The following is a 21,951-nucleotide window of genomic DNA, read 5'->3' as shown; positions in this document are numbered from 1 at the left end:
ACTGGCATTTTCTAATTTGCCTTTAACTAGGAGGGTAGGCGAGATGGCGAGACTGAAAAGAACTCATACAGTTTTGTGCCATTGTTTGTAATGTGATCTGCATCACAAAATTGTTGTCTTCCTGTTTACATTAAAATATCTCATTATAGTGAAAGTCATGAAATGTACAGCATATTATTAATGTCGTATGCATTGCTTTGTGTAATTGAAGGTGACAGAAGTTTTTGTAAATAACTCTTTCCCTGAAGTTTCGCTTATAAGGACATACTAGACTGCTGCATGCAGAGCTACGTCACCGCCTGGAAGCAGGAAGAGGTAAGTCATTTTTAAGGTCATTGATTATAACAAAAATTTGAGCTGTGGTAAATGGACAATTTGGGCACTGTCATTGTCACTACTACAGATTTGGCACCCAGTAAAATTCATTCTTAATATTACTGTTTATAGTTAATATTAGTTATCATTAATATTATTGATTACGTGGCATAGAGAACCTTGAAATTAGGTATCAAGAAGAGGGTTTGTGACAGGAGGGGGGGGCGGTTAAGGTTAGGCGCCAGGAAGGGGTTTGCGCTAGGGGTACATTTAAGATTAGGCATAAGGAAGAACATTTTTAAGGTAAGGTGTGGGGGGGGGAGGGGGGAGGGTTAGGTATTGTAGGGGCGAGGCTTCTGTGGGAGAGTAGAGTTAGGTGTAGTTGTAGTAAAATGTTGGTAATATTTACCAATATTTTACTAATGAAAATAAACACTCTTAAATAGTAAAATATCTGAAAACGTTATTCTACAATTGGCTATATCCTGACACCTTTATTTCACATAGGCATAGAGCAAAATTGTGTTAAGCCATCCTTTTTCTTTTAATATTTTCTTTCTTTTTTCATTTTCTTTTTTACTTGTTTCTTTCTTTTCCAACCTCTTTAATCTATATTATTTCCCACTTTCCCCCTTCCCTTTCCTTTTTATTGCTTTGTAGTCCTCCTTTTATATAAAGTGACCACCAGTCCCACACATCAACTTAGAGAACTTATAGACCAGTCTTCCCTAGTTTCTAGTGATGGACAAACATTACAGATTAACATTTCTGTGAAAGTTTGTAACGGACCCCATTACCTCAAACACGTTCAGGGCCTATTTGTAGCCACAATATCATTTAAAAAGGTGTCAAGACTGTCCAAAAACATGGGCAGTGGCAATAGCAGAGGGGGATCAATGGCAACATTTTCCGCCAAAAATATGTATTCTGCTCAAAGGCTTTTCTTTTAAAATTACAATTTCTCTGGTAGACATTCAAGTATACTTTTTTAGAGCTCTAGGCGTGGGGCCCTCCTACCAAACATTTTGAACCCCTTGACACACATGTACACTGGTATAATCAGAATGCAGAGCCCAGACCATGTGGGGCTCTGCAGCCTGAGCTATACCAGACCACAGGATACATGGTATCTGGGGGGGGGGGGGCGGCTCTGGAAAAGAGGGGCAGCAAAGCCTTAACCTCTCCCTCAAAGCCCTTTTCCAATCCATGGACAAGGGGCTCATCCCCACCACTGTTGCCTGGGAGGAGAGTGGGGGTTATTACCTCCACGCCTGTGTGTGTAAGCTCTTGGGGGCACCCATATTTCTGCCCCCACCCCAGGTGAAATTAGTATAGGGATACTGAAGAAAACCTGACCCACTTCAACAAAGAGTTAAAAGTGAAATAAAAACATAACCATGAAAAAAGTATTTTAATATTCTTAATTAACCAAAAATACTTGCCTTAAATTTATGTTCCCATGCCAATTTCCTCGGAAAACGATACTAACCCAGGTGGGGCACCGGAGGATAGTCTAGGACCGGCGAGGGCACAGGACAGCTGCAGGGGGCTTGGGGAAGCCCCAGGTAAGGGAAACTTTTTTTTTCCATCACAGTTAAAGTTTCCTTTAACCATTCTTGGGTAGATCAACTTTTGTATCTAAGGTCCTTGTATTGCTGCTTGACCCAGATTCTGTGGAGCTCTAGTTCATGTAAACATATTCTGATATTTTTCTTCAAAATCAACTGGTAGAATTTAGAACTTAAAATTCCATTTATAATGATGCAATCTTGGTCTAAAGCAGCAAAGCAGGCTTTAACTATGTTAGTGTAACTACCATTTTTCAAATATGGAATAGGGATGAGGAAAGACAAACATAACTTAGCCTAGTTGAGCTTTACCAGAGAATCATACAACTTGCTCTTCATGGGAATTATGCTTGTTGATTGCTCCTGGGGACAGTAAGGGCTCTTCCCCACTACAGTTGTTTGTGCTTTTGAAAATATGCATACACTTGTGTTGCATTTCCTTTTGCATACATACTGTATGCATGTTATGCTGTATATTTTGCTCACTAATGTTTAATTAGTCCTGAACATATTGCACCCTATGTGTATGGGGAGTAGTCCTGAGACTGACCACATGTTCGCATCTCCCTTGTCCCTATGGCAGTCTTCGTGCTAAGTCCTGGTCGGCAAGTTCGGCACATATACAGTATGTTCGAGGGAGTACATGCGCACTCCCGTGGGAAGATGTACCCGGCGCGAGATACAATGCTTCACATGCACAGTATGTCTGCTTGGGCAGCTTGAGCATGCATACTCCCGCAGAGATACTGTACATGCATCGACCAGGACGTAGGAACGGGCATCTTTACAGCTAAAGAGAGGTGATATCAGGGCATGGGAGGTGCGGTACGTTTCTGCACTACTCTCCATACATATACAGGGCGTCATTCATGTTGAGGACTAAGGTATCCTTTAAAACTTGAATTGTGCTATGGAAGTCAGCCATGCATTTTTAAAAGCCCATGCATTTTTAAAAACCTCAAAGACCGGCACCACACGAAGTATTTATAGCTCAATTACTTGATTCTGCCATCCAATCGCAACGACAGACTGCGGTTTCGGCCATAACAAGGCCTTTGTCAAGTTGCAGACATTTTGTCTGCAACTTGACAAAGGCCGTGTTATGGCCGAAACAGCAGTCTGTCGTTGCGATTGGATGGCAGAATAAAGTAATTGAGCTGTAAATACTTCGTGTGGTGCCGGTCTTTGAGGATACTCTTTGCTGTGGCCCCTTGGTACTGGGGTGTGACCGAGGCACACTTTACTCCGAAGCCAATATTGGTGCTCCTGGACCTGTGTGTTTCTTTTTTAAAAACCTCTAAAATTGCATATGGGGGAAAGAGCCTTTAACCTAGGTGTTACATCTGATTCTTCTTGACTTGTTGGCAGCTTTTGGTACTGTGGGTGTGGAATATTAATTCAGCAATTGAGAAAATACTGTGGCCTAAGAGGTGCTATTCTCAGCTGGATTCAGTCCTTCCTGTCTGGCAGTGCACAGCAAGTGTGCCTGGGCACCCATTTTAATCCAGTGCCACTTGCTTATGCAGTCTTACAATATTTTGTGCTATCACCATTACTCTTTGCAGTCTACATGCTCCTAGTGGGCCAAATAGTACAGAACTATGGACCATTGCTATGCAGATGACACAGAACTGTATCTGTCCTTTTTTCATCCATTGATGCCTGTCTAGTGGAATTGCAAAACTGGATGAGCACCAGCTGGTTGGGGCTGAACTCTGATAAAACAGAGGTGTTGGTGGTAGGCGGTCCAAACATGATGGATAAAGTCCAAAAGTCTTCCCACCTCAAACTAGCAACTAAGAGAGATGCCGTGCAGTATAAAGACTTGTGGTTCTGTACAATTAACAAGCTGACACATAATTGCATTCCAGCGGTTCTGGAGGTGTGTTTAGCTTACATGGACAACAAAGGATGATCTGCATATTCAGCAGTGATGCATCGTGAGAGACATCACATACTCACTCCACTCTGAATAATCGCAAATACCTTCTGTTTTAAGAAGGCAACCTTCAATTTTGTAAAACCTGGGGTGATCCTGGATAGAAAGCTAACACCTTATCCCAGTTGAAGACCTACCTACTCTTGTACATGCATTTGTACCCTCCCACCTGAACAACTGCAATTCCCTATTCATGGGATCCCCTGATAAGGTTCTGCCCTCCTTGCAACTAGAACAGATTGCAGCAGCCAGACTCCTGGCCAATGCCACCTGTGGCTCACACATTTCCCCAGTATTCAAAAGACAGCAAGCAATCGGCAGCACTCACAGGCTGTAAGTGAAGTGAAAGCTCCAGAGATATGCCCAGCCCCTTGAGGCTAAATAAACACCTTGAATACAAATCAAATGCAAATAATGTGCTAACACTAATCTAAATTCTAATATTTGAATGCAAGCTGACACTCATGGAGGCAGCTAGCCTGAAGTATACTTAAGTTTTTGCAGCCAGTCATTATCTACTGTATGCAGTTTAATTTTTATGAGAGAGACTTCCTTCAGGCAGCCACACAGCATGCCAGAATGAATGCACACAGATGAAAGGCTACAGTAGCAGCCCTGCTTGTCTATAGTCTCATAGAGGCTAGACAGCATATCCAGAACAGCTTATAACCTGGAAGCAGAAGGGATATGAGCCAGTGGCCATATTGGATTTTTCTTGGAGAAATAATTGATAAAAAAACACTAAAAAAGGCACACCAGAGCTGCGAAATTATCAGGTAGAGCATTTATTCTTTACAACTGATATGTTTATTCTGTGTAAATCGTTGATCTCTGGTTCCCTTTAAGTTTTGTACAGCAGAAGGAAATGGCAGTGCTTCCAAACAGACGCTGTACCTGAATTGACTACCTGCACAAGTATGCAGAGCTTGAATAACGGGCAGATTACACACCTTGCATTCAAAACAGGTACAGTAAAGGAGGGCGTTAGCTTCAGCATAAGTTGTGCACAAATTATCCCTACTAGACTCTCCCACGGCGGTGACGGGCCCCCACGAGATAGTATTTCCCCAGTATTGCAAACTCTTCACTGGTAGCCAGTAAAATGGAGAATCCATTGTAAGATCCACCTGCTGCTGGGACCCAAGTATATAGCAAATCTATTATAACTATACGGCCCTCAACGCACCCTCCACTGTGCAAATAAGATGAATGTGTTTTTCTCAGTGTAGTCATCCTGCCAACATGGCTATTCAGCACCTTTACAAAGTATATTCTGTGTATAATCATATTGCTTGGACTTGTGGTTCTATGAAGATGCTGGCACTATATAAATCAATAATAATGAATATTCGGCTCTGAAACCGTTAATTGCTGAACACTTTCCTGTGCTTGCAATTTCTCTCCCACAGGAACGTGGGAGCTTTGTAGCCAATTAGAGAAAGACTTACATCAGAGAGGAAGGGGAAAGTGCTAGAACTGTGAGGAGACTGGAGAAAGCATAAAGAAGAGGAAAGCAGAGGTGTGCTGGAGGAGATCTAGGTGGATCACACAGAGCCATACACAGAGTTGTGCCGTATGTGAGGTGGAATCCCTTCTCCACAGTGACCAGTGACTACCTCTTATCTGAAGAGGAGAATTACAGAGACCACGCAACATGGTGACTGCTTCATCTGCCTCATCAGAAGGAACTGTAAGCGAACGACTTTATTGCTACAGTGTGAAGGAAGCTGAGACAGCAGTGATTGGCTGATAGTGGTATGTTTTATCATCTTGCATTGCAGCCCTTGCACACTTTTATATGGCCAGCTTTTAGTAAGTGATTCCTGTGGATTCTGACTTTCACATAACCAGGCCTCTGAGAGTCTTATACAAAGCAGGTGCAGCTAGGCCTAGGTACAGAACTGTTATATTTTCCTAACAATCTACTCTGGGGTGTCTAGGCCTATCTGAAGAGAACCATTCATACATATCTAATAATCCAACTTGTGTCTCCTTCCTGCAGATGCTCTCCTGAGTGAAGCTTCCACTACAGCCTTGTGGATTACAAATACTGGTTTATATATACCGGTAAGCTCCAACTGTTGGCCCTGCTGCTTATGCTGGATTCACACGGTGCGTTCGCGCACTCGATTTCCCGCTCGATTCCCGTCGATTGGTTTATTTCCAACATGTCCGATTTGGATTGCGATGGATCGTTAGGTCGATTTGGCATACTTTGCATGCGAATCGACCTAACGATCCATCGAAATCCAAATCGGACATGTTGGAAATAAACGAATCGACGGGAATCGTCGGGAAACGACAGGAATCGAGCGGGAAATCGAGTGCATGAACGCACCGTGTGGATCCAGCATAAGACTAACACTGGCCAGTGTTCAGGAAAATTAGCTTAAATGTTTATCTGAGTTTGATTAGACTGTTTATAAATGTGTTCATGTAAAGTGCATTTACTAATTTACTCTGATTTGGGGATTTGACATCTCTGGATTTTTTGGTGCTTCTTTGGGCCAAACCCTTTCCAGAGGCTTTGGAGGTGTCATTCTCTATTGCATCCTTTTGCAACCAACTGTTGGTATTGCTGCATTGTCGCAACTGTGTGATCAGATGCTATGGCCTATCTGTTAAAATATATTGCTGGAATATACATTGCTCATTTTATCTTTATTACAGGGTCTCCAGGTCCAATAAAAATGCCTAGCAGTATACTGCGGTGTATCACTGGAGGTTGTGAGTGTCCCCAGAGTTAGACAAGAGCAGGACTCATCTAACACAGCTACACCAGGATCTATATAAACATTTGGTGCTCGGGCATTTTCCCATGCAGCCCCCTCTCTATGGAACTCGCTTCCACAATCAGTGCAAGAAGCCCCATGTCTGAACAGTTTTAAGAAAAGGATGAAAACGCAACTCTTTTCCAGAGCTTTCAAGATTGCCGAATGCTGGAAAACAGCACTTTAACTTCCCAGGGAGAAAAGTGCTGTAAAAAATACTAATTATTATTACATTGTATCCATTTCTATAGATTTTGCCTGGCACTGAACTTGTGGAGTCCCAACGTTTTACAGTAAACCTAAACTCTTGCACAAGAAGAAGGAAAACATAGAAATGCACCCTGTATGTATTAAGAGAGTTTAGCCTGTCTAGTTCCCCCTCATCTGTGACAAGCACAAGTTGTAATTTGATCCCTCAGCTGTGTCAGCTGACTGCCACAGCAGAGACCTAATTGGTTAATACAGGATGTTAACAGTATTAATAATAAGTAGACACTGCAGATTTATTGCAGGATTTGTATAAGCTGTAACAAAGAAATGTTGAGCATTCGGTTGCAAAGATAATAATTCTAGCAGATCACACACTTTCAGCAAAGACAAGTATGCAACTCTGGATCATTTTTCTCAATGAATAAATAAACAACCATTATTTTGTATTTATGTATTAAATTGCATTAGCTTAATTAACTTGGTTATCTAGATTTAGGATTTGTATGGAAAATAGAAACTCAAGTCTGTATAAGCAGACAGAGGCGCCAACAGGATAAAATATTCTAAAACTTTTAAAATGAGAGGAGGCATAGGTGGACTTACCTCCTCCAAGCAGACACATATGAGTGTTGTGTATATTCAGAACAACAAAAAATGTATTAATATACTCCAGAAAGTGCAAGTGCAACGCATTTCACGGGCATCTCCCACTTCATCAGGCAATAAAAAACAGAGCATAAAACTCAAATAGGTCTGGTGCACGGCTCAGCGCCTCCGTGCACACAGAGGCACTGAGCTTTGCACCGGACCTATTTGGGTTTTATGCTCCATTTTTTTATTTTCTTGTTGGCGCCTCTGTCTGCTTATACAGTCCTGAGTCCACCCTTGGTGGAGGGGTGTTGCCCCTTATTTCCGATCTACAGAGAGCGACTTCTTAATCCTGAGTGGGAATAGGTCTAATCTCCTCACCTGCTGATATAGTGGTTACCTGGACAGTAACCCATGTTTGTGAGTATAAATACGTACTTACCTTTCATATCAACATACCAGTACATACTACACTATATTGGGCTCTCGGTGTCTCCATTCTGTGTTCCTTTAGAAACTTAAAGGAATATTATTAAAGTATCTCAAATTTCTGGAAGCAGCATTAATCAATATGGCAATATGAGTCAGAACGAACACAGCATATGCTTCTGCTGTGCAGTGTGTCTTTTTTTAATATACCTTGCAGACAGCGTCCCCTGAACAAACTGACGGCGACGGGTTATTGGGGCAGACCATTATGCTAGAGGTGATGCCTCTTGCCGAGTGCAGCTGTGGACTATACTGTTTTATGCTCCCCAACATCAGTGCAAGTTATCCAGCATGTTACTATGAGGAGGGAGAGACAACAGCTCTCCCTCCCTCTCACTCCAAGTCTGCCCGGCCAATAACACCATGCTTACTTGTCCCCTTCTGCTTGCGTGTGAAGAGAATCGTCAGAAGTTTCCCTTCACACTAGTGAAGCCCGGTTCATGAGGGATTGGCTCATTTGAGCCTGTTCTTTCCTGTGAGTCGAGTGATCCGACTCATCACACTGAACCGAATCAGTTCAGTGAATGAGAAAGACACTGAACCGAATCAGTCCAGTGGATGAGAAAGGATTTCTCATCCACTGGACTGATTCGGTTCAGTGTCTTTCTCATTCACTGAACTGATTCGGTTCAGTTCGAGTGATCCGACTCATCACACTGAACCGAATCAGTTCAGTGAATGAGAAAGACACTGAACCGAATCAGTCCAGTGGATGAGAAAGGATTTCTCATCCACTGGACTGATTCGGTTCAGTGTCTTTCTCATTCACTGAACTGATTCGGTTCAGTGTGATGAGTCGGATCACTCGACTCACAGGAAAGAACCGGCTCAAATGAGCCAATCCCTCATGAACCGGGCTTCACTAGTGTGAAGGGAAACTTCTGACGATTCTCTTCACACGCAAGCAGAAGGGGACAAGTAAGCATGGTGTTATTGGCCGGGCAGACTTGGAGTGAGAGGGAGGGAGAGCTGTTGTCTCTCCCTCCTCATAGTAACATGCTGGATAACTTGCACTGATGTTGGGGAGCATAAAACAGTATAGTCCACAGCTGCACTCGGCAAGAGGCATCACCTCTAGCATAATGGTCTGCCCCAATAACCCGTCGCAGTCAGTTTGTTCAGGGGACGCTGTCTGCAAGGTATATTAAAAAAAGACACACTGCACAGCAGAAGCATATGCTGTGTTCGTTCTGACTCATATTGCCATATTGATTAATGCTGCTTCCAGAAATTGAGATACTTAAATAGTATTCCTTTAAAGAGACTCCGTAACAAAAATTGCATCCTGTTTTTTATCATCCTACAACTTCCAAAAGCTATTCTAATGTGTTCTGGCTAACTGCAGCACTTTCTACTATCACCATCTCTGTAATAAATCAACTTATCTCTCTCTTGTCAGACTTGTCAGCCTGTGTCTGGAAGGCTGCCAAGTTCTTCAGTGTTGTGGTTCTGTGATGCATCTCCCCCCTCCAGGCCCCTCTCTGCACACTGCCTGTGTATTATTTAGAGTAGGGCAGCTTCTCTCTTCTCTCTTATCTTTTACAAGCTGGATAAATCCTCCTCTGAGCTGGCTGGGCTTTCACATACTGAGGAATTACATACAGGCACAGCTGTCTGCACTCTGCAGGAAGAAACAGCCTTACACTTCAGTGGAAGATAGCTGCAGGGCGAAAGAAACATACAAATGATCTCTTGAGATTCAAAAGGAAGGGTGTTTACAGCCTGCTTGTGTATGAATGTATTTTTCTATGTGTGGACATACTGTACATCAACCTACTTCCTGTTTTGGTGGCCATTTTGTTTGTTTATAAACAAACTTTTTAAAACTGTTTTTAACCACTTTTAATGCGGCGAGGAGCGGCGAAATTGTGACAGAGGGTAATAGGAGATGTCCCCTAACGCACTGGTATGTTTACTTTTGTGCGATTTTAACAATACAGATTCTCTTTAAGTGTTCACAAACCTTAAAGCCCTGTAGCTGTCTTTGTTTCCTGTTCTGCTATTCTCACAGAAAAAAACAAGTGGATCAATGATTATTTATTATTGTTTACTACATTATTTTTTTAAAATAAAATTACCGTATGGATGCACTCCGCTACTCATAACTGTGTTCAATAAGACGACCAACAGAATGCAAGTGGTTTATAGAAAAGGTGACAAGCCATGTTTAAGCACCATTTGTTTAGTAATTTACAATAGTGAACTTTTTTGGAATTACTCTCATGCTCTTCTTTTCCCTGCTAAATGGAAAATGCATTTAGCCTGTTTTATGAGGATCACAGATTGTAAACATCTTTCATGATCATTTCAGTATTCACTTGCTTACAACATTTCTTGTCCTTTCCAGATGGTACAAGTCAAGTGGGATGCTTTGGTGAATATTTTCAGCCGTGCAGTCCCATCTGGCAACACAAAACAGTTGCATAGTGTTTATGGCAACTTATTTTACTTTGATGCAGATGTCTTTGAATACTGTACTTCTGGTAAAACAAGTACAAATAATCTGAAGATAACTGACCACTGTCTCAGATACCTTTTAGCACAGTCTTTTTTTTTAAATCAGCATCACATTAGATATTGTGTTGGCTAATAATGTATCAATGTAAGTTATCTCTTAAGGGAAACCACACAATTATGTGAAGTGTGTGTGTGTCATACTGACATATTCCAGAGAGTGTCCATAGTGGAGTAGATTAGTACCCATTTTAAGGCATATTCATTAAGAGTTGAGGTTTCGGGTCTCAGATTTAGCCTAGCCCTCTTGCAAAGAAAATCATTGTTTTATTGGTTAATCTACAGTACATATACTGAGATATAAACTGAGCTTTTTGGATTTTTTTTTTTAATCTTGGTCTAGAGTTGGGAAAATGCAGTGCCATGCCTCTACATGTGGTGATCTGCACTGCAGTGTCTATGTAGACAGCTGAGAGAGGTAGTATATAGCCACCTTTCCTCAAATAACCTCAAAAGAAAAATAAACATGGTGTGCCATACTGAAAATAAACTACTCCCTTTTCATTCAACTTTTGAAGCAGTGCTGTTCAACTCCAGTCCTTGAGATACCTCTCTGCAAATGCCTCCCTCTCATCTTCCATCTACTACTGTCTGTGAACATTGCAACTCCACCATCACTTTGATTCCATAGAGAGGCTGTTGAGTGACACAGCAGCTACAGTGAAGTGGTAGGATACAGCAGATGGAGCATGAGAGGAAGCATTGGATGAAGAAATCCAGCATGCACACTGCACATAGACTCTGAAAGAGAGCAGTGTGTGGGAAATCTTATTGTAAAGAGAAACTTTACCCCAGGATTGAACGTCATTACAATCGGTAGCTGATACTCCCTTTCCTATGAAAATTCTTTACCATTTCTCTCATAGTGCATCATGGACCCCTATGTGACGAATATTGTGGTGAAAACCACACACTGTGATGTCAGGGTCAATTGTGAACCTTGTTGCATTGTGGGAAATAATGGTTGGTGGCAGCTGACATGCAAACAGTACCTCCCTCTGTATATCGAATATATATATATATATATATATATATATATATATATATACATACACACACACACACATTATATATATGATTTATTTTTTCTCACTTGGAATTTTTTCCCCCTTCACTACTATCTTACTATTTTTTGGTAAAGCTCCACTATAATTGTGGGGAAAGAGGGAGGTGGAAGGCATCAGGTGCACTGTACTGTGCCTGTACCAAAGAAGAGAGTAACTCTGGAAGAGAGTAACTCTGGGGTGGCATCCATCCCTGCACAGTGAGGATGGAAACACTGGTAGTGAAATTGACAAGCAAACAAGGAAATGGCATGTCGGCAGAGAAAAGAAGGGGACAGGTTAAAGTTTTGCTAAGCATACTAGACTCAGAATATTAAAGACCTAGCATAACATTTAAAAAGAAAATAAGGCATTTTTTGTTTTTTAGTTCAGCACCTAACAGAGAGCAAATGAATCACGGCAAATGGAAGCTTTACTTCTAAGTAACTTTCCCTAAATACGGTTTCAGATCAGTTGAAAATTAGATCATTTATTCTTGCGCATTGCAAGATTTGATCAAGATGTGAATCATCCTGCTAAGTGTTATGATCCCTTCCAGAGCATTTGGCAGCTGCAAAGCTGTTTGTTCCTGCGACTGCCTGTAATACAAAATGCTGTGAAAAGCCCAGGAGTGTGACTAAAGACACTTGTTCCTGTGTATTGTAATGGGGTCTTAATAAATAATACTTTACTAAATAGCAATAATAAGACTAAAATTATAAAATGCAAAGTCTGCAGAATGAACAGCCACTTTGAGCTAAAAGGGGGAAAAAAGACTAATTAAATGAATAATTGTCCACTTATTTTGAGCTGCCATATAATTAAACATAATTGAAAGTTTTACAGTTAATTAATCTTACTTGTAATTTAATAGGTGCCATGAGATAGGTGTGGCAAGGTTGGCAAGACACATTTGCAAGGTGAACCCTACTTAGCGGCTGCTGCAGCAGGACATAAAAAAAAAACATGGCTATGTACTTATTTGAGCAGTGCTGCAATGCGCCTATGAATACTTTCCATGATGAATATGGTATGCAACCTGAAGCGAGTAAAACTATTTAAAATAAACACATGACGTAGCTGCAAATAAATATTACATACTAACCTCACCCTCAGTTACTCTCAGAAGCTCACCATATTCTTTTTTACAGTGATCCCTTCCAGTTCTGACAATATTTTGTCAGAACTGAAATATACCAGTTGCTGTCAGGTATACTGTATATCAGCAGCTGTCAGTTACAACTGAATGTGCAAGGTAATGTCCATGTTTCCCTATGGTTCAAGTGGGTGATATTACAGTTTAACAGTGTGCTAACCAGGAAACTGTTATAGGGTAATGGCCATTTTCAAAATGGAGGACAGATAATTTAATGGCCAAGAGTGGTGCGGGGATAGTGTAGATTCCTCTCAATGCGATCAGGCCCCTATATCCAGGACCAGGCTGCTCCCAAAAAAGTCACTGAGAATGGATAAAGAGAGGATAGGGGCGCACTAAGTCCTTTGAGTGATACTGCTGTAATACAATAGGACAGGTCTCACCTGTTTAAGAAGCGGCCGGCACAGCGTGCACACAGCCCGGATACGCTTTGTCCCTTTTAGCCCAGCCGGGGACTGAGCTCAGGCGCAGGGCGGAGGTGACGTCATACACTCCAGGAAGTGGAAAGTCCGTTGCCCAGTAACACCAGAACGCTCTGTACAGAGTCGCTGGCGCTCCGTGTCACTGGATGTTAATGCTGCAAAGCTCCATCGGGAGGCAAGGAGGAAGCACATATACTATAAAAGTATAAAGTTTTTAATAAAAACAACGTGTTTCGCGGAGATAGTCTCCGCTTTATCAAGTTAATGCATAATTTAATAGATCACAGTGGACAAACAGGGCGCAGGAGAGGAGAAAGAGATTGAGGAGTAGGCTACACAGAAGGTAAGTATGACCTGTGAATGGTTATTTTGACTTTTTATTTTCAGTTCAGGTTCTCTTTAAGTAGCAGCATGACTTGTAAAAGCAACCAGGCTAACTTTTAGAGGAATGCCCCAAAGAAAACCAAATTTATTGACGATGAGTTAGAAAAAAAAATAGGACACTATGACCACTGTTTTCAGAATGCATGCTTATTTTTTGAAGACATACAGTAACAACAAAAGTTTAATGACTAACTGTGCAAATTATGGTTCTGTTCCAGTTCTATATCATGCCTAAAGAGTTTTGAAAACTTGCAAAGAAATCTTGTATAGAGATGGCTAGAACCTCCGATTTTAGGTTCGCAAACATCGAATGCAGACTTCCGCAAAAGTTTGTGTTCGCGGGAACCATGCAAACCGCAATAGACTTCAATAGGCAAGCAAACTTTCAAACCTACAAACACTAATTCTGGCCAGAAAAGTGATGGAAAAGATGTTTCAAGTTTGTGCTTTTTCATCATGTGCCTTTGTAAGGCAGTTGTCCCTATGCGGATCTTGGTCTTTCCATTGATTGGCACATTCCTTCCTCTGGACACTGTACTTTGGTCGAGGGCCGCATGAAATCACGACCTCAAACAGACCTGCAGGGTGGCCTGCCTCTGGCTCTGCCTTTTGTTTTGTCCATATTGGGGGGCATGAAGCACTGACTGCTGGTATATAAAACATTGTGCGGTCACACAGATGCAGTGAAATCTAGGCAGTGACTGCTGGTATAACATTGTGCAGTCACACAGGTGCAGTGAAAGGTATGCAGTGACTGCTGGTAGAACAATTTGCAGTCACACATGTGCAGTGAAAATGGATGCACCGACTGCTGGTATATAAAACAGCGTGCGGTCACACAGATGCAGTGAAAGGTATGCAGTGACTGCTGGTAGAACAATGGGCAGAACAATGGGCAGTCACACATGTGCAGGGAAAATGGATGCACTAACTGCTGGTATATAAAACAGTGTGCAGTCACACAGATGCAGTGAAAGGTATCCAGTGACTGGTATTATAATACAATGTGCAGCAGTCACACTAGGCACTGAATGTGCTGGGCCTGGCACAGTATAGCAACTAGCAAGGGCCAGCTGCGACAGAGGGGCTGTATATGCAGTGTCCGTGTGCCACACAAAAAAAAAACACATCACAAGAACATTAGCTCTCAAAAGAGCTGTTTTGGGGTGCTTTTCAGCAATAAATATCAGCAAGAAGCAAGGTAACAGACCTCCTAACTATCGCTACCCCTATCTCTCCAATGTCTCTCCCTTCTCTCACCAATACAGCAGCACACAGAGTGAGAAAACGGCAGATGCTGCTGCCTTATATAAGGCAGGGGGGCTCCAGCAGGGGAGTGCAGCCTGATTAGCTGCCATGTGTCTGCTGACTGTGATGTACATGGTCAAAGTTTAGCCCAATGATGTAGTATAGGGGACGTTGTTCACGCCAACAAGTTCGCATGCATTGTTATGTGTTTGGGTTCTCTCCATGACTAACACTGGATTACATACAACCAGCTTATTTTGTGATGCTGCACCAACACCAAACTCAATATACCATGTTTATGTATTGACGGGCAGAGGGACAAATAGTCCAAGCTGGTTGCTCAGAAATTCCCCATAGTTCTTTACAGCACAATTACTAGTGAATTCAATTGTGAAGTACTATATATTATGGTGGGGCTAGGCTGGGGTAACTGGGCTGGACAACTATATAAAGGATCACTACCACTAAAGGTTTAAAATATGAGTAAATCTAGTCTACAGTTACTGCCTATGTACACAGCAGAACCATTAGTTTTAACTACTTGTCAATATCTGTCTTTTTATTAGTCATTGTTAAGCAAATAGTAAATTGTACCATTTGCTAAGAAGGTTCCTTAAAGTGCTCACTAAGGGTCTCCATCTCCTCGCAATTTTGAAAACTAAACCTCCCCCAACATAAACCTGTTACCCTAATGCTAAATCATTTAACATTTATATCAACGTTTGATATTTTATATTTCCATGAGTAGTAGTAGTAATAGTAGTAGTAGTTTCAGCATAGTGTTTTAATTCATAGGTATATCGGTGAAGAGACCAGTCAATAAGGAAAAGCTCATGGCAAGAGACAGAGGAGAGTGCTCCATCCTCATACTGCTAGACCTTTCTGCAGCCTTTGATACAGTTGACCATGACATCTTGATAAACCGGCTACAGGAATACTGCGGCATTGATGGCATAGTTCTTCAGTGGTTCCAATCCTTCTTGAGTGGCAGAACCCACAAAGTGTCTATGGGGCCCTTCCTGTCTACCCCTGTATCACTTAGGTATGGGGTGCCCCAGGGCTCAATCCTCTCTCCCCTGCTTTTCACGATTTACATGTTACCGCTGGGAAAACTAATCCAAAAACATGGCCTGACATACCACTGCTATGCAGACGACACTCAACTATATCTTTCCTTCAAGCCTGGTGTGACAGACCCAACTCTAACTATAAACGCCTGCTTACGTGAACTACAGCAATGGATGAATGACAACTGGCTGAAACTAAATGCAGACAAAACTGAAGTCCTTCTGATAGGAGGGCAGAGCATGATAACAAAACAACTTAACTTGCAGTCTTCACCACTGGGAATAGGAGGCACGGATCTGCGCAGCTCTGATCATGTGCGTAGCCTGGGAGTTCTAATTGATTGGGATTTAAAGTTCAGAACTCAAATCTCTGCTGTGGTGAAATCATCCTATTTTCACCTGAAGAACATTGCAAAAATCAAGCACCTCATACCCCCAGAAGATCTGCCAACCTTAGTCCACGCCTTCATCACATCCCGACTGGACTACTGCAATGCTCTCTACACTGGCCTTCCAAAAAAGGTCTTGTACCGACTACAGCTGATACAGAATACTGCTGCCAGACTGCTAACCAACCAACCCCGTCACTGCCACATAACGCCAGTCCTGCACTCCCTTCACTGGCTACCTATAGAATGGAGGGTCCTATTCAAGATCGGCCTACTGACATTTAAATCCCTGAATAATTTAGGCCCTGGATACATGAAAGATATGTTGCAGCTGCGTAGCAATCCCCGCATTCTCAGATCAACAGGTTCTAATAATCTAGTCATACCCAGAGTCCACTTGGAAACTTTTGGTCCCAGAGCCTTCTGTCATGCTGCCCCTACGTTTTGGAACTCCTTACCTCAACAGATCAGGACAGCTCCATCCCTGGACGTGTTTAAATCCAGACTGAAAACCCACCTGTTCAGTTTGGCATTTGCAGAAATATAACTTTTGTTGTGTGAATACTTCATCCTACTAATTACTGAATCTGAGAGAGCCTAAGCGCTTTGAGTCCTATGGGAGAAAAGCGCTATAGAAATGTTATTGTATTGTATTGTAAAAGAAGAACAGAGCTCTACACTTCTACACATTTAGCACATTTTTATTGACCCATGGGAGCGGCTATAGGCTGTGAAATGCATTGTCATTTATTTTGCTAAATAAAAATTTTAATCTTTAGTTCAGAGTATTTTTAACCAGTTGTTAATTGTTTTATACTTTTTGGGTGCCACTTGTGTTGTTTCTACCTCAAACCAAGAGATGGGTGCACTGTCAGCACTAATGGGCTACTCTAGATTGACTCTTTATGTCTGTAGAATGATACAGAGAAACAGTGGTATTTGCTTAATCTATTTATTGCTCACAGGCCTCCATTAAAGGGGCTGGAACTGGGAGCCTAAACTCAATGGAAGTCTGCTCTTTCAGACATCTATGTGTGGTGATATATTGGGGTGCTGATAATGTTAAGGATAATAACAGAACATATTTCTGTCTTTTTTCTGTCTACTGGGTAAAACCTCAGATGTGTATTGTGCTTGGTAGTAATTGGCCACCTGGCCAGAGTAATCTGAAGGATAATGTAAGTCTGCATGTAAATGTACATTACCTCTGCCCTCATTGTCCAGCCGGGGAAACTGTGTGTACTGCTAATTAGCGGCCAATTGAGGAAGAATAGGCTGGTCGGCATGGCTTTTAAATCTGGTGTCAGCTATTGTCCCATTATACAAGGAAAGCCTGCTAAGAGTCTTGAGAAAAGGGGGAAGCTGACACCTGAATGTTTGAAATGTATTTGACAGCCTACTGGAAATTATGGAAGGGGGAAGTCCTTTTGATACCATTTTCTACCTGTGGAAATTGAATTATTGGTGGAGGTGCAACCTCCTTATCTTTGATCAGCTAGGAAGTACTGTCAACAATGGGGTTGTCACCTGTAACGTGGACTAGGGAAACCTTTTCATGTATGTGGGCTATTGTACATTTTTCGCAGGTGGATGTTAGATCTCTGGAGATCCAATTATGACTGAGGATGTAATTAAATCTAGCTTCCCCCCGTCCACACAGGCTTACAGCCTCGAGGCGAATATTTCATTATAAAAACCAGGGGACATCTACCTCAAATCAGTTCTCTTCTGACGGTAGTGGCAGCCGGTCTCCTGGCCCAAGCTAGTGAACTCCTGGTCTAACCAGAATTGTGTCCGTCCACAAAAGTCCAAGGTTCTTCTATCTGGATTCCTGTATTTTTGGTAAGCAAATTGCTTGGTGTTGTATCTTTGTAACCTGTTATCTTTGTAACTTTTATCTTGTAACTATTTTTACTTAGTTTTTTGTAATCTTTTTGTATATATTAAGTTCTGCATTGTTCTATGTTTTTCTAGAATATTAAATTATTATTTAATAAGTTTGACTTCTGCCGTACTAAACTAACACTCATAGCCTAGAAGAGACTGAAGTGTAACCGTGTATAAGTTCATGCCTAATTGTACGCTTGAGCAACACTACCGTATGAAATTGTAATTGCATTGTGTGTGGGGGCGTTTGTCATACGTTGGCCTAAGCGCGCAGCTGACCCAACGTACGAACAACGCCAGTGCGAGTAGCGACAGCAGAGTGGCTAACAGTATCGTTCGGAACGACTGTTAGTGGGTCTTTGCTTCACGACAGTGTAAGATTGCAACTGTGTGTGTGTGTGTGTGGGTGCGTGGCGTTCCCGTATTTGGCCTAAGCGCAAAGCTGACCCAAATACGAAAACGCGGAGTGCGCGCTGAGGACTCGACAGCAGAGTGGAAGTGTCTAGCGAACCGCTAGTGGTGGCAGTGAGAGGTGTTCTGAGGGGTCCCAGCCTTGTTTTAGCTTGACTAAGGCTGCTTCCCCTCTCAATCTGGTCAAACCCGCAGTCGGGAACCGTATACGCAGGCGTGCCGCGGGCCGGTTCCTGACACTATGTACTACTTTTGTTAAACTAACCAATCGGAATACAGTTTTGCAGCTAAGGGCTGGTTCATATTGGCTTCTGCCGAGCATTTGCTCGGTGCCACGTTTAAACGCCAGTGTTTAGACGCTAGCTTTTTAAGGCTTTTGGGAAGCATTCAAGGCTAGCAGTTCGGGTCACTGCACTTGTTTCCTGGCATTTACCACCTCTGAAAGCAACATGTTGCTTTTGAGACGAGATGCAATGCCGGGATTTAGCGCCCGGCTTTCATGAAAGCCTGCAAAAGCCAGCTCTAAACGCTCCCATTCACATAAATGGGATGGTGATAGATCCCCTAAAAATGCTGCGTCTGAAACACTGTGTTTAACACCGCGAAAACCCCCATGTGAACCAGCCCTAAGTATCACTGAACGTGATTTACAATTAGCTTTTTTGTGCTTTTTTGTGCTTACTCCTTGCCCATAACAGATTAAAATGATAGCCCAGGCTTAGCATGGCTTGATGTAATAGGAAAGACATTTTTGGCTGTATTCTGCATGGCATGGTGTCTTCCTGTGTACAGTATATGATGGTATTAACTGCTTTCAGAGAAGAAACATCACATGAAGTGCCCTAGGCAACATCACCTCTGATAAGACTTCCTTTACTAAAATGTCATAACTCTGATTTGGATGCAGAGACTGTAGTTGATATGAGCTGTATCTACAAGCAGGAAGATGTCAGACGTAGCAAAAATAGCTTCATATCTATAAAAGATGAAAAGAAAATTGCCTGGCAGCAAGGCAACCAAAGTCTAAAAAAAAAAAAAGTTGCAGTACTCAAAGAAATGTTGAAAGTGCTTAGAAAATCTATAGTTACATAACTAAGCTGAACAATTATACTGAACAACAATACTATTTTACGCACGCACACACACGCAAAAAAAAATGTAAAAGTAAATACCTTATACCTTATATTAAATACCTATTTTCATAGAACCCATGGTCACATGACTGTAGGCTATGACATATATATATATATATATATATATATATATATATATATATATATATATATATATATATATATATATACAGTGGCGTAGGGATCACCATAGCAACCATAGCATTGCTATGGGCCCTACACCACAAGGGGGCCCCGAGGTCCTGGCTGTCTGTGTTTTATCTTTATTTATTTTTTCCTTATTCAGCAGGCCTGGCCATGACTGTGTGCAGACTTTGCCCCCTTCTTCCTCTCCCCCTGCAAGGAGAATGCATGGAGGCAGGCTGACGAAAGGGGACTATTTTTCCTTCCGCCTCTGTTTCCAGCCGACAATTAGTTTTTAGTTCTGGCAGGAAACAGAGTGATGCTGAGCTGCACGTGGTTTCCCCTCCTCCCCCTCCCCTCTGCTACACACACAGTCCCCGGAACGAGCAGCAGAGGAATGCAGCCAGCCAGAGAGAGAGACAGACAGAGAGAGGAGAGATGCAGCCTGCCAGAGAGGGAGGGAGACAGAGAGGAGAGATGCTGTCAGGGACTCACTGAGGCTGAAGATTGCCTCAAATCCTCAGGTTTTCTTTTTACAAGTTTTCTTGCAGTTATGAATAGTTGAAGTGCACGTGGGGCAACTTGGAGTGAGTGGAATATTTCCCTTTCCACACAAAACATAGTCAACAGAAAATAAGGAACCCCTGCACATATACATGGACAATAATCGAATCCTTAAAATCGCACAAAAAAATAAAAAAAAATCAATGCTCAATCTTTAGCACATTTCTGCCAAAATCCACACCTGCTGGTCTCTGCACACTTACACTTCACTCACATACACTGGAGGCAAAACTGGAATGCTGAATCCTGTTCCCAGTGTCCAGTGTCACTGCCGGATATGCAGTATCCCTTTTTCAACTGCTGCTAAAGATACCGAGAGGTTTGAGTGGCACTAATATTATTATGTATTTATATAGCGCCGACATCTTCCTCAGCGCTGTAAAGAGTACATTGTCTTGTCACCTAACTGTCCCTCAGAGGGGCTCACCATCTAATCCCTACCATAGTCCTATTTCTATGTATGTATTGTGTACTGTATGTATTGTAGTCTAGGGACAATTTAGGGGAAAGCCAATTAAATTATCTGTATGCTTTTGGGGTGTGTGAGGAAACTGGAGTGCAGGGAGAAAACTCACACAGACACGGGAAGAACCTACAAACTCCATGCAGATAGTGCCCTGGCTGGGATTTGATTTGGGGATTCAATGCCGCAAGGCGAGAGCGCTATCCACTATTGCACCATTGTGCTGCCTATCCACTAACACTTACAAGCTCTGCACCTCATGCTGCAAACTGTGGGGGGCATGCAAGATACTGCTACTACGCAAGTTTAACCACTTCCCGACCGCCTAACGCACAGAGGCGGCCGGGAAGTGGAGCCCTGAAGGACCGGCTCACCCACAGAGGCGGCGGTCCTTCTAAGGGCATGGGCGGAGCGATCGCGTCATCCGTGACGCGATCCTCCGCCGGCGCCTGTCACCGCTCGCCCGCCGCAACATCCCGCCGGCTATACGGAAGCGCCGGCGGGATGTTAACCCCGCGATCGCCGCATACAAAGTGTATAATACACTTTGTAATGTTTACAAAGTGTATTATACAGGCTGCCTTCTGCCCTGGTGGTCCCAGTGTCCGAGGGACCACCAGGGCAGGCTGCAGCCACCCTAGTCTGCACCCAAGCACACTGATTTCTCCCCCCCCTGCCCCAGATCGCCCACAGCACCCCTCAGACCCCCCCTGCCCACCCCCCAGACCCCTGTTTGCACCCAATCACCCCCCTAATTACCCATCAATCACTCCCTGTCACTATCTGTCAACGCTATTTTTTTTTTATCTCCCCCCCTGCCCACTGCCCCCTCCTGATCACCCCCCCCACCCCTCAGATTCTCCCCAGACCCCCCCCAGACCCCTCTCCCCCTGTGTACTGTATGCATCTATCCCCCCTGATCACCTGTCAATCACCTGTCAATCACCTGTCAATCACCCATCAATCACCCCCTGTCACTGCCACCCATCAATCAGCCCCTAACCTGCCCCTTGCGGGCAATCTGATCACCCTCCCACACCAATAGATCGCCCGCAGATCCGACATCAGATCACCACTCAAACGCAGTGTTTACATCTATTCTCTCCTCTAAACACCCACTAATTACCCATCAATCACCCATCAATCACCCCCTATCACCACCTGTCACTGTTACCCATCAGATCAGACCCTAATCTGCCCCTTGCGGGCACCCAATCACCCGCCTACACGCTCAGATTGCCCTCAGACCCCCCCTTATCAATTCGCC

The sequence above is a fragment of the Hyperolius riggenbachi genome, chromosome 10, assembly GCF_040937935.1.
Source record: "Hyperolius riggenbachi isolate aHypRig1 chromosome 10, aHypRig1.pri, whole genome shotgun sequence".
In the NCBI taxonomy this organism is placed as follows: domain Eukaryota; kingdom Metazoa; phylum Chordata; class Amphibia; order Anura; family Hyperoliidae; genus Hyperolius; species Hyperolius riggenbachi.
The sequence above is the reverse complement of the archived record's forward strand: the minus strand, read 5'-3'. Positions refer to the sequence as shown.